Here is a 9990-nt window from a genome sequence, read left to right as displayed (position 1 = left end):
AGTGTTCACATAACAGCACTTATTTTGTTAACCGACCGCCACCATTTGTATCCACGCACCTTTTGAGCGTAAATGACTTTTATAGTAGCCTCGCACTCTGCGCCAAATGACAGTCCAATATTCAATCAGTGGATACGAACTGAAAGTCCATCAATATTTCATAGTCTTTTGCTGAAGCTGCAATATCTTACATCCAACACCTTCATGACTGTAGTATTTCATAGAGACAATGTTTGACACAGATATCAGCCAATGTGTGTGTGTGGTGAGCCACGGGGTGTGAGGTGTAAGGGGCAGATGGTGTGGCCCAGGGGTAGATGGTATTAACCCCTTTGTGTTCGTGACGCCAGGGTGTGGTTTTCCTATATAACCACCAGAAGGTAGTACCGCTAGTCCTAGGTCAGGCAGGGGCAATAAAGAGTCCAAGGCCAAGTTAAGGGTAACAGTAGCTTTTACTGAGGTTAGACAGATGGTACAGTCTATACAGTTCAGCCAGGATCCCAGAGAGGTGGTCAGTGACACAGAGAGACCTCGCAGGCTTGTTTGGACTTGCAGTAGGTAGACTGACTATAATGCAGGCCTCGGTGACTAGACAGTAGACTTGACTGACTTGATGACTGACAATTAGATGACTTCATCTTACTTGCAATTGATAGGTGGCTGCAGACTTTAGGCTTGAGGCCTCCAATGCTCTGGACACTGATACTGAGACGACTGCACTGGACCTCAGGAACAAGACAGATGAAAGAGCGAGATGGCAGCTCCTCCTTATCCTATATAGGGGGCTGTGCAAGGAGCCCATAGGTTACTTGGGAGGTCACCTGGTCCTTTATTCTTTATGTAAAACCTATATACACAGGGGGAGAAACTGCAGGAGAGCCCCAGGGACAGAAAGGGACTCAACCTGATGGAAGGACCATACGGGACCATATCCCCTACTGGGACACCACATGTGTATTACTTACCATGTGGGAGCACATGGTAAGTGAGCTTTTACACCTTGTTCACACTGGTGTGGTGCTGTGCGGCGTCCATTGCTGCCGTGGCACCGTGTCTATGTGGAGGCCTGGCCCTGGGACTGGTTTGAATGGCATTGGGGCCGCTCTGACAGTGGGTCGTTCCCCCCCCCCTGTGGGCACTGGTGTTGGGGTGGTGGTGGTCGCCACCCAGTGCAACACCATTTTATGCTAGGGACGTTAGGAACCCACTACTTTCAGGTGGCCGTGACCTGGCTAGTGGGCTTGCACTTCATGATCATGAAGTACACTAACGACCTGTTAGTTTAACCCCTTAAGGACCATGGGTTTTTCAGTTTTTGCACTTTCGTTTTTTCCTCCTCACCTTTTAAAATCATAACCCTTTCAATTTTGCACCTAAAAATCCATATGATGGCTTATTTTTTGCGCCACCAATTCTACTTTGTAACGACATCAGTCATTTTACCCAAAAAACTACGGCGAAACGGGAAAAAAAATAATTGTTTGACGAAATTGAAGAAAAAACACCATTTTGTAAATTATGGGGGCTTCCGTTTCTACGCAGTAAATTTTTCGGTAAAAATGACACATTCTCTTTATTCTGTAGGTCCATACAATTAAAATAATACCCTACTTATATAGGTTTGATTTTGTCGTACTTCTGTAAAAAATCATAACTAAATGCAGAAAAATGTATACGCTTAAAATTGTCATCTTCTGACCACTATAAATTTTAAATTTTTCCGCTTATGGGCCGGTATGAGGGCAAATTTTTTGCACCGTGATCTGATGTTTTTATCGGTAACATTTTTGTATTGATGGGACTTTTTGATCACTTTTTATTCATTTTTTTCATGATATAAAAAGTGACCAAAAATACGTTATTTTGGACTTTGGAATTTTTTTGCATGTACTCCATTGACCGTGCGGTTTAATTAACGATATATTTTTTATAGTTCGGACATTTAGCTTTATTTACATGTTTTTTTATGGGAAAAGGAGGGTGATTCAAACTTTTATTGGGGAAAGGGTTAAATGACATTTATAAACTTTTTTTTTTTACCCTTTTTTTTTGCAGTGTTATAGCTCCCATAGGGGGCTATAACATTGCACACACTGATCTTATACACTGTTCACTGTGTATAAATGAACAGTGTATAAGCTGTGCATTGATCAGTGTTATCGGCGGTCAGCCATAGCTTTGCATTGATCAGTGTTATCGGCGGTCGATTGCTCAAGCCTGCATCTCAAGCTTAGAGCAATCAATCGCCGAAGGGACACGCCGGAGGAAGGTAAGAGGACCTCCGCTCATGTACCAGCTGATCGGGACACTGCATTTTCACTGCGGTGGTCCCGATCAGCCCCACTGAGAAGCCGGGCAGCTTTCACTTTCGTTTTAGATGCGGCATTCAACTTTGAACGCCGCGTCTAAAGGGTTAGTAGCGCAAGGCACCGTGATCGCTGACGCGTGCTATTAGCCCTGGGTCCTGGCTTCAGATACATGCCGGGACTGACCCGATATGACGTGGGGTCACCGCGTGACCCCGCGTTATATCGCGGGAGTCGGCCAGGGACGTAAATATACGTCCTTGGTCATTCAGGGGTTAATAAATGTTGCTGAGACGCATTAGATCATTGTGCATGTTGTGGATGTGCGACCATGTGTGTTCTCTCTATTTGAATTCACATTGTGTTTTCTATCCCCCTCTCTCTTTTTTTTGTTGTTTTTACTTGGTCTGCACTCTGCCCCTCAGCCCAGCCCTATATAAATTAGCAGGAAGCAAGCACAGGGCCCCTTCCTTTCTGGCAGCCTCCCAGTCTGACTGGAAGCACATGGTAAGTGAGCTTTTACACCTTGTTCACACTGGTGTGGTGCTGTGCGGCATCCATTGCTGCCATGACACCGTGTCTATGGGGAGGCGCGGCCCTGGGACTGGTTTGGATGACATTGAGGCTGCTCTGCCAGTGGGTCGTTCCCCCTGTGGGCACTGGTGTTGCGGCGGCGGTGGTCAACACCCAGTGCTACACCATTTTATGCTAGGGACATTAGGGACCCACTACTTACATGATCATAAAGTACACTAACGACCTGTTAGTTTAATAAATGTTGCTGAGAAGCCTTAGATCATTGTGCACGTTGTGGATGTGCGACCATGTCTGTTCTCTCTATTTGAATTCACATGTGTATTACTGTTTGTCAGCCGTTCACATTAGCACCATTTAGTTAGTGTCCATACTCATATTCATATGCACCAAGATGTCAAGGTTGACAAATAGACAAACATTCCATATAGCAGCAAAATGTGAATACTGCACAAGTCCCGTATTGCACATCCACCAGCAGATGAACTTGCTATTTAGCAGCAGCCGTAATGAATTGCACAATCCACAAACTGATTAGCAGCTCCAGCATTGCACCACTCCATTGTCTGTTATTCACATTTCTAAATGCGGCATGGAATATAATGGACATTATAGTTACGTATCCTGTCGCATCTTCTGAATGGGTCCTACGCATTTCCTTTGCCATCAGTCGTCAGGGACCAAACTTTGCGGCAACTTTATATCTGCAGAGTGTGCCACTGTGCGTGTGTGCGGCTCTGGTGGCGGCCATACATTCAATGAAGAGCCCGCGCTGATTTTAGTGGCAGTAGTCCCTCCCCCCTGAATGACGTACCCGCTCACCTCAATCTCCGTAACTGTGTAAACACGCGCCCATTACCTGAGAACTGAAGTACCTGAGTCAGGTGATCTGCTGGGGAGGGCTCTAGATGCATTACGTCAGGATGTGCTCCAAGCCTCGTTCTGACTACTGAGAAGCTTAGATACCAGGCGGCTTGTGTGTGTCAAATGCGCTGCCATCCTCCACAGCTCACATTAAGGTACTTAATACCATATGCTGTACGCACTGTATATGTCATTTATGCTAGAGGCACGTGCCAATTGCGCTTCGATCCCGGTGCCGATCCACAGCTTGATTGACTGACTTTCTACCATATACTGGTCACCCTATTTACAAGTCTAATATTGCTAAAGATGTATCCAAAAGTTGCCGATCCGCAACTTGATCGAAATACTTTATACCATATGCTTGGCACACTATGTACAGGTCTCATGTTGCTCAAAATGCATGCACGTAGGGGAGTAAATGAACAATTAGATGAAACATGCATAAGATATAGAGTCATTTAACCCTTTGGTATTACTGTGTCTAATCTAAATATCCACTCTGCAGAAATAGTCATTTAAAGGGGCACTCTCATTAAAACCAATTTTTGCTATTGCACTCCTTATGGTAAATAAAAAATATTTCTAATATACTTTGTTTTAAAAAAATGAAGTTTTCTATTTTTTATTTGTGCTTAAATAAGCTCAGGAGCACATTTTCCCCCATCTCATACACAGACTTAGGACTGAAGTCCAAACACAGGAAATGCAGCCTGGAGTGCTGAGGGGTGTGTGTCCAACCAACAGCATATGGCAGTTAAGTGTGAGAAGAGCTATGATTCGATGAGGCTGGACACACCCCCCTCAGCACTCCAGGCTGCACTTCCTGTGTTTGGGCTTCAGTCCTAAGTCTGTGTATAAGATGGGGGGAAATGTGCTCTAGAGCTTTTTTAAGCACAAATAAAACATAGAAAACTTCATTTTTTTAAACAAAGTATATTAGAAATATTTTTTATTTACCATAAGGAGTGCAATAACAAAAAATTAGTTTTAGTTTAGTTTTTACCCTTTTAACCCTTTTGGTTTTACTGTGTCTTATCTAAACATCCACTCTGCTTCTTTTTGGAGTAATGTTCTATCCCAGTTGCCTCCGCGCACTGGTGGGGGTAGCACCTCAATGACTTGTACCATGATATTCACAGGACTGCAATCATGGTATTGGGCAAAATGAATACCCACAGGGGTATCCCTTGCATCAATGATGTCCCCCAAATGTTCCTGAACTCTTTTTTTTAAAAGGTCTAAAGGTCTCTTCTGTTTGAGGGGCAGTCCTTCCACCAACAGCGAGGTACAGCGATGGGGAGTCCCTGCGCCCCCAGTTATGCAAATCTGTACCTCGGTTGGTGGGAGGGCCAGCATGTCTTCAGGGAAGATATGTCTCTATGGACTGACCACATAGCTATGTGTGTCAGGTTCATAGATGACATATTCCTGATCTGGACATCTACAGAGGACATGTTTAATGATTTTGTCAAAGCCCTCAACAGAAACACGTTGGGCCTAGGATTTACTTCCACTTGAAGTAAAAAAGAGTTAGTCTTTTGAGACTTAAAAATTTGGGTGGTCCATGATAATCAGATTCATACCACAGTTTTTAGGAAGGAAACGGCCACGAATGCCCTTCTTCAGTGGGCCAGTTGTCAGCCTCTGCCACTGAAGAGGAATGTTCCTACAGGTCAATACCTACGTATGCAAAGGAATTGTTCCACGTTGGAAGAGTTTGAAGTCAAAGCTTCGGAACTGAGGACTAGACTTTGGAATAGGGGTTACCCGAACAAGATGCTGAAAAAAGCGTATCACAGGGCCCTAAATACTCGTAGAACTAACCTCCTGTCACCAAGAGCCCATCAAAGCCAAAGTGATTCTAGGAGAATCATTGACACTTATGAAAAGTGGAGGGAGGTCCAGGACATTTTTTCATCCTACTGGGAAATTCTAAAAATGGAGAGGAAAATTACTGACATTATTCCTTTTAGACCACAGATCACGTACTGTAGAGGTAGAAACCTTAAAGATAGGTTAACACATAGTTACTTCGGGCCTGAAACATCAAATATGTGGTTGTCAAACTAATCAAAAGGAACATATCCATGTGGTAGGTGCACTGTCTGTCCATATATTAACAAGGGCAAAACATTTAAGAGTGTAGGAGGTGCTAGGGAGATTGTGATGCGATCATTTGCTACCTGCGAGACCAAGGGGGTTATCTACTTGCTTACATGTGTGAGCCCCCTAAATTACGTGGGGAAGACCTTTAGACCTTTTAAAAAAAGAGTTCAGGAACATTTGGGGGACATCATAAACGCAAAGGATACCCCTGTGGGTATTCATTTTGCCCAATACCATGATTGCAGCCCCCTGATTCTCATGGTACAAGTCATTGAGGTGATACCCCCACCAGTAGTGTTTGTGTTACGCCGAGCGCTCCGGGTCCCCGCTCCTCCCCGGAGCGCTCGCTTCTCTCTCGCTACCGCAGCGCTCCGGGCAGCTCCACTGACCCGGTGCGCTGCGATACCGTCTCCAGCCGGGATGCGATTCGCGATGCGGGTAGCGCCCGCTCGCGATGCGCATCCCGGCTCCCGTACCTGACTCGCTCTCCGTCTGTCCTGTCCCGGCGCGCGCGGCCCCGCTCCCTAGGGCGCGCGCGCGCTGGGTCTCTGCGATTTAAAGGGCCACTGCGCCGCTGATTGGCGCAGTGGTTCCAATTAGTGTGTTCACCTGTGCACTCCCTATTTATACCTCACTTCCCCTTCACTCCCTCGCCGGATCTTGTTGCCATTGTGCCAGTGAAAGCGTTTCCTTGTGTGTTCCTAGCCTGTGTTCCAGACCTCCTGCCGTTGCCCCCGACTACGATCCTTGCTGCCTGCCCCGACCTTCTGCTACGTCCGACCTTGCTTCTGTCTACTCCCTTGTACCGCGCCTATCTTCAGCAGTCAGAGAGGTTGAGCCGTTGCTAGTGGATACGACCTGGTCACTACCGCCGCAGCAAGACCATCCCGCTTTGCGGCGGGCTCTGGTGAAAACCAGTAGTGACTTAGAACCGATCCACTAGCACGGTCCACGCCAATCCCTCTCTGGCACAGAGGATCCACTACCTGCCAGCCGGCATCGTGACAGTAGATCCGGCCATGGATCCCGCTGAAGTTCCTCTGCCAGTTGTCGCCGACCTCACCACGGTGGTCGCCCAGCAGTCACAACAGATAGCGCAACAAGGCCAACAGCTGTCTCAACTGACCGTGATGCTACAGCAGCTACTACCACAGCTTCAGCAATCATCTCCTCCGCCAGCTCCTGCACCTCCTCCGCAGCGAGTGGCCGCTTCTGGTCTACGACTATCCTTGCCGGATAAATTTGATGGGGACTCTAAATTCTGCCGTGGCTTTCTTTCCCAATGTTCCCTGCACTTGGAGATGATGTCGGACCAGTTCCCTACTGAAAGGTCTAAGGTGGCTTTCGTAGTCAGCCTTCTGTCTGGAAAAGCTCTGTCATGGGCCACACCGCTCTGGGACCGCAATGACCCCGTCACTGCCTCTATACACTCCTTCTTCTCGGAAATTCGAAGTGTCTTTGAGGAACCTGCCCGAGCCTCTTCTGCTGAGACTGCCCTGTTGAACCTGGTCCAGGGTAATTCTTCCGTTGGCGAGTACGCCGTACAATTCCGTACTCTTGCTTCAGAATTATCCTGGAATAATGAGGCCCTCTGCGCGACCTTTAAAAAAGGCCTATCCAGCAACATTAAAGATGTTCTGGCCGCACGAGAAATCCCTGCTAACCTACATGAACTCATCCATCTTGCCACTCGCATTGACATGCGTTTTTCCGAAAGGCGTCAGGAGCTCCGCCAGGATATGGACTTTGTTCGCACAAGGCGTTTTTTCTCCCCGGCTCCTCTCTCCTCTGGTCCCCTGCAATCCGTTCCTGTGCCTCCCGCCGTGGAGGCTATGCAGGTCGACCGGTCTCGCCTGACACCTCAAGAGAGGACACGACGCCGCATGGAGAATCTCTGCCTGTACTGTGCCAGTACCGAACACTTCCTGAAGGATTGTCCTATCCGTCCTCCCCGCCTGGAAAGACGTACGCTGACTCCGCACAAAGGTGAGACAGTCCTTGATGTCTACTCTGCTTCTCCACGTCTTACTGTGCCTGTGCGGATATCTGCCTCTGCCTTCTCCTTCTCTACTATGGCCTTCCTGGATTCCGGATCTGCAGGAAATTTTATTTTGGCCTCTCTCGTCAACAGGTTCAACATCCCAGTGACCAGTCTCGCCAGACCCCTCTACATCAATTGTGTAAACAATGAAAGATTGGACTGTACCATACGTTTCCGCACGGAGCCCCTTCTAATGTGCATCGGACCTCATCACGAGAAGATTGAATTTTTGGTCCTCCCCAATTGCACTTCCGAAATCCTCCTTGGACTACCCTGGCTTCAACTCCATTCCCCAATCCTGGATTGGTCCTCTGGGGAGATCAAGAGTTGGGGGCCCTCTTGTTTCAAGGACTGCCTAAAACCGGTTCCCAGTACCCCTTGCCGTGACTCTGTGGTTCCCCCTGTAACCGGTCTCCCTAAGGCCTATATGGACTTTGCGGATGTTTTTTGCAAAAAACAAGCTGAGACTCTACCTCCTCACAGGCCTTATGATTGTCCTATTGACCTCCTCCCGGGCACTACTCCACCCCGGGGCAGAATCTATCCTCTGTCCGCCCCAGAGACTCTTGCTATGTCGGAGTACATCCAGGAAAATTTAAAAAAAGGCTTTATCCGTAAATCCTCCTCTCCTGCCGGAGCCGGATTTTTCTTTGTGTCCAAAAAAGATGGCTCTCTACGTCCTTGCATTGACTACCGCGGTCTTAATAAAATCACGGTAAAGAACCGCTACCCCCTACCCCTCATCTCTGAACTCTTTGATCGCCTCCAAGGTGCCCACATCTTTACCAAACTGGACTTAAGAGGTGCTTATAATCTCATCCGCATCAGAGAGGGGGATGAATGGAAAACGGCATTTAACACTAGAGATGGACACTTTGAGTATCTGGTCATGCCCTTTGGCCTGTGCAACGCCCCTGCTGTCTTCCAAGACTTTGTTAATGAAATTTTTCGTGATCTCTTATACTCCTGTGTTGTTGTATATCTGGACGATATCCTGATTTTTTCTGCCAATCTAGAAGAACACCGCCAGCATGTCCGTATGGTTCTTCAGAGACTTCGTGACAATCAACTTTATGCCAAGATAGAGAAATGTCTGTTTGAATGCCAATCTCTTCCTTTCCTAGGATACTTGGTCTCTGGCCAGGGACTACAAATGGATCCAGACAAACTCTCTGCCGTCTTAGATTGGCCACGCCCCTCCGGACTCCGTGCTATCCAACGTTTTTTGGGGTTCGCCAATTATTACAGGCAATTTATTCCACATTTTTCTACCGTTGTGGCCCCTATCGTGGCTTTAACCAAAAAAAATGCCAATCCCAAGTCTTGGCCTCCTCAAGCGGAAGACGCCTTTAAACGGCTCAAGTCTGCCTTTTCTTCGGCTCCCGTGCTCTCCAGACCTGACCCATCTAAACCCTTCCTATTGGAGGTTGATGCCTCCTCTGTAGGAGCTGGAGCGGTCCTTCTACAAAAAAATTCTTCCGGGCATGCTGTTACTTGTGGTTTTTTTTCTAGGACCTTCTCTCCGGCGGAGAGGAACTACTCCATCGGGGATCGAGAGCTTCTAGCCATTAAATTAGCACTTGAGGAATGGAGGCATCTGCTGGAGGGATCAAGATTTCCAGTTATTATTTACACCGATCACAAGAACCTCTCCTATCTCCACTCTGCCCAACGGCTGAATCCTCGCCAGGCCAGGTGGTCTCTGTTCTTTGCCCGATTTAACTTTGAAATTCACTTTCGGCCTGCCGATAAGAACATTAGGGCCGATGCTCTCTCTCGTTCCTCGGATGCCTCGGAAGTTGAACTCTCTCCGCAACACATCATTCCTCCTGACTGCCTGATTTCCACTTCTCCAGCCTCCATCAGGCAAACTCCTCCAGGAAAGACCTTCGTCTCTCCACGCCAACGCCTCGGAATCCTCAAATGGGGTCACTCCTCCCATCTCGCAGGTCATGCAGGCATCAAGAAATCTGTGCAACTCATCTCTCGCTTCTATTGGTGGCCGACTCTGGAGACGGATGTCGTGGACTTTGTGCGAGCCTGCACTGTCTGTGCCCGGGATAAGACTCCTCGCCAGAAGCCCGCTGGTTTTCTTCATCCTCTGCCTGTCCCTGAACAGCCTTGGTCTCTGATTGG

The sequence above is a fragment of the Hyla sarda genome, chromosome 3 (assembly GCF_029499605.1).
Source record: "Hyla sarda isolate aHylSar1 chromosome 3, aHylSar1.hap1, whole genome shotgun sequence".
Lineage (NCBI taxonomy): Eukaryota > Metazoa > Chordata > Amphibia > Anura > Hylidae > Hyla > Hyla sarda.
The sequence above is the reverse complement of the archived record's forward strand: the minus strand, read 5'-3'. Positions refer to the sequence as shown.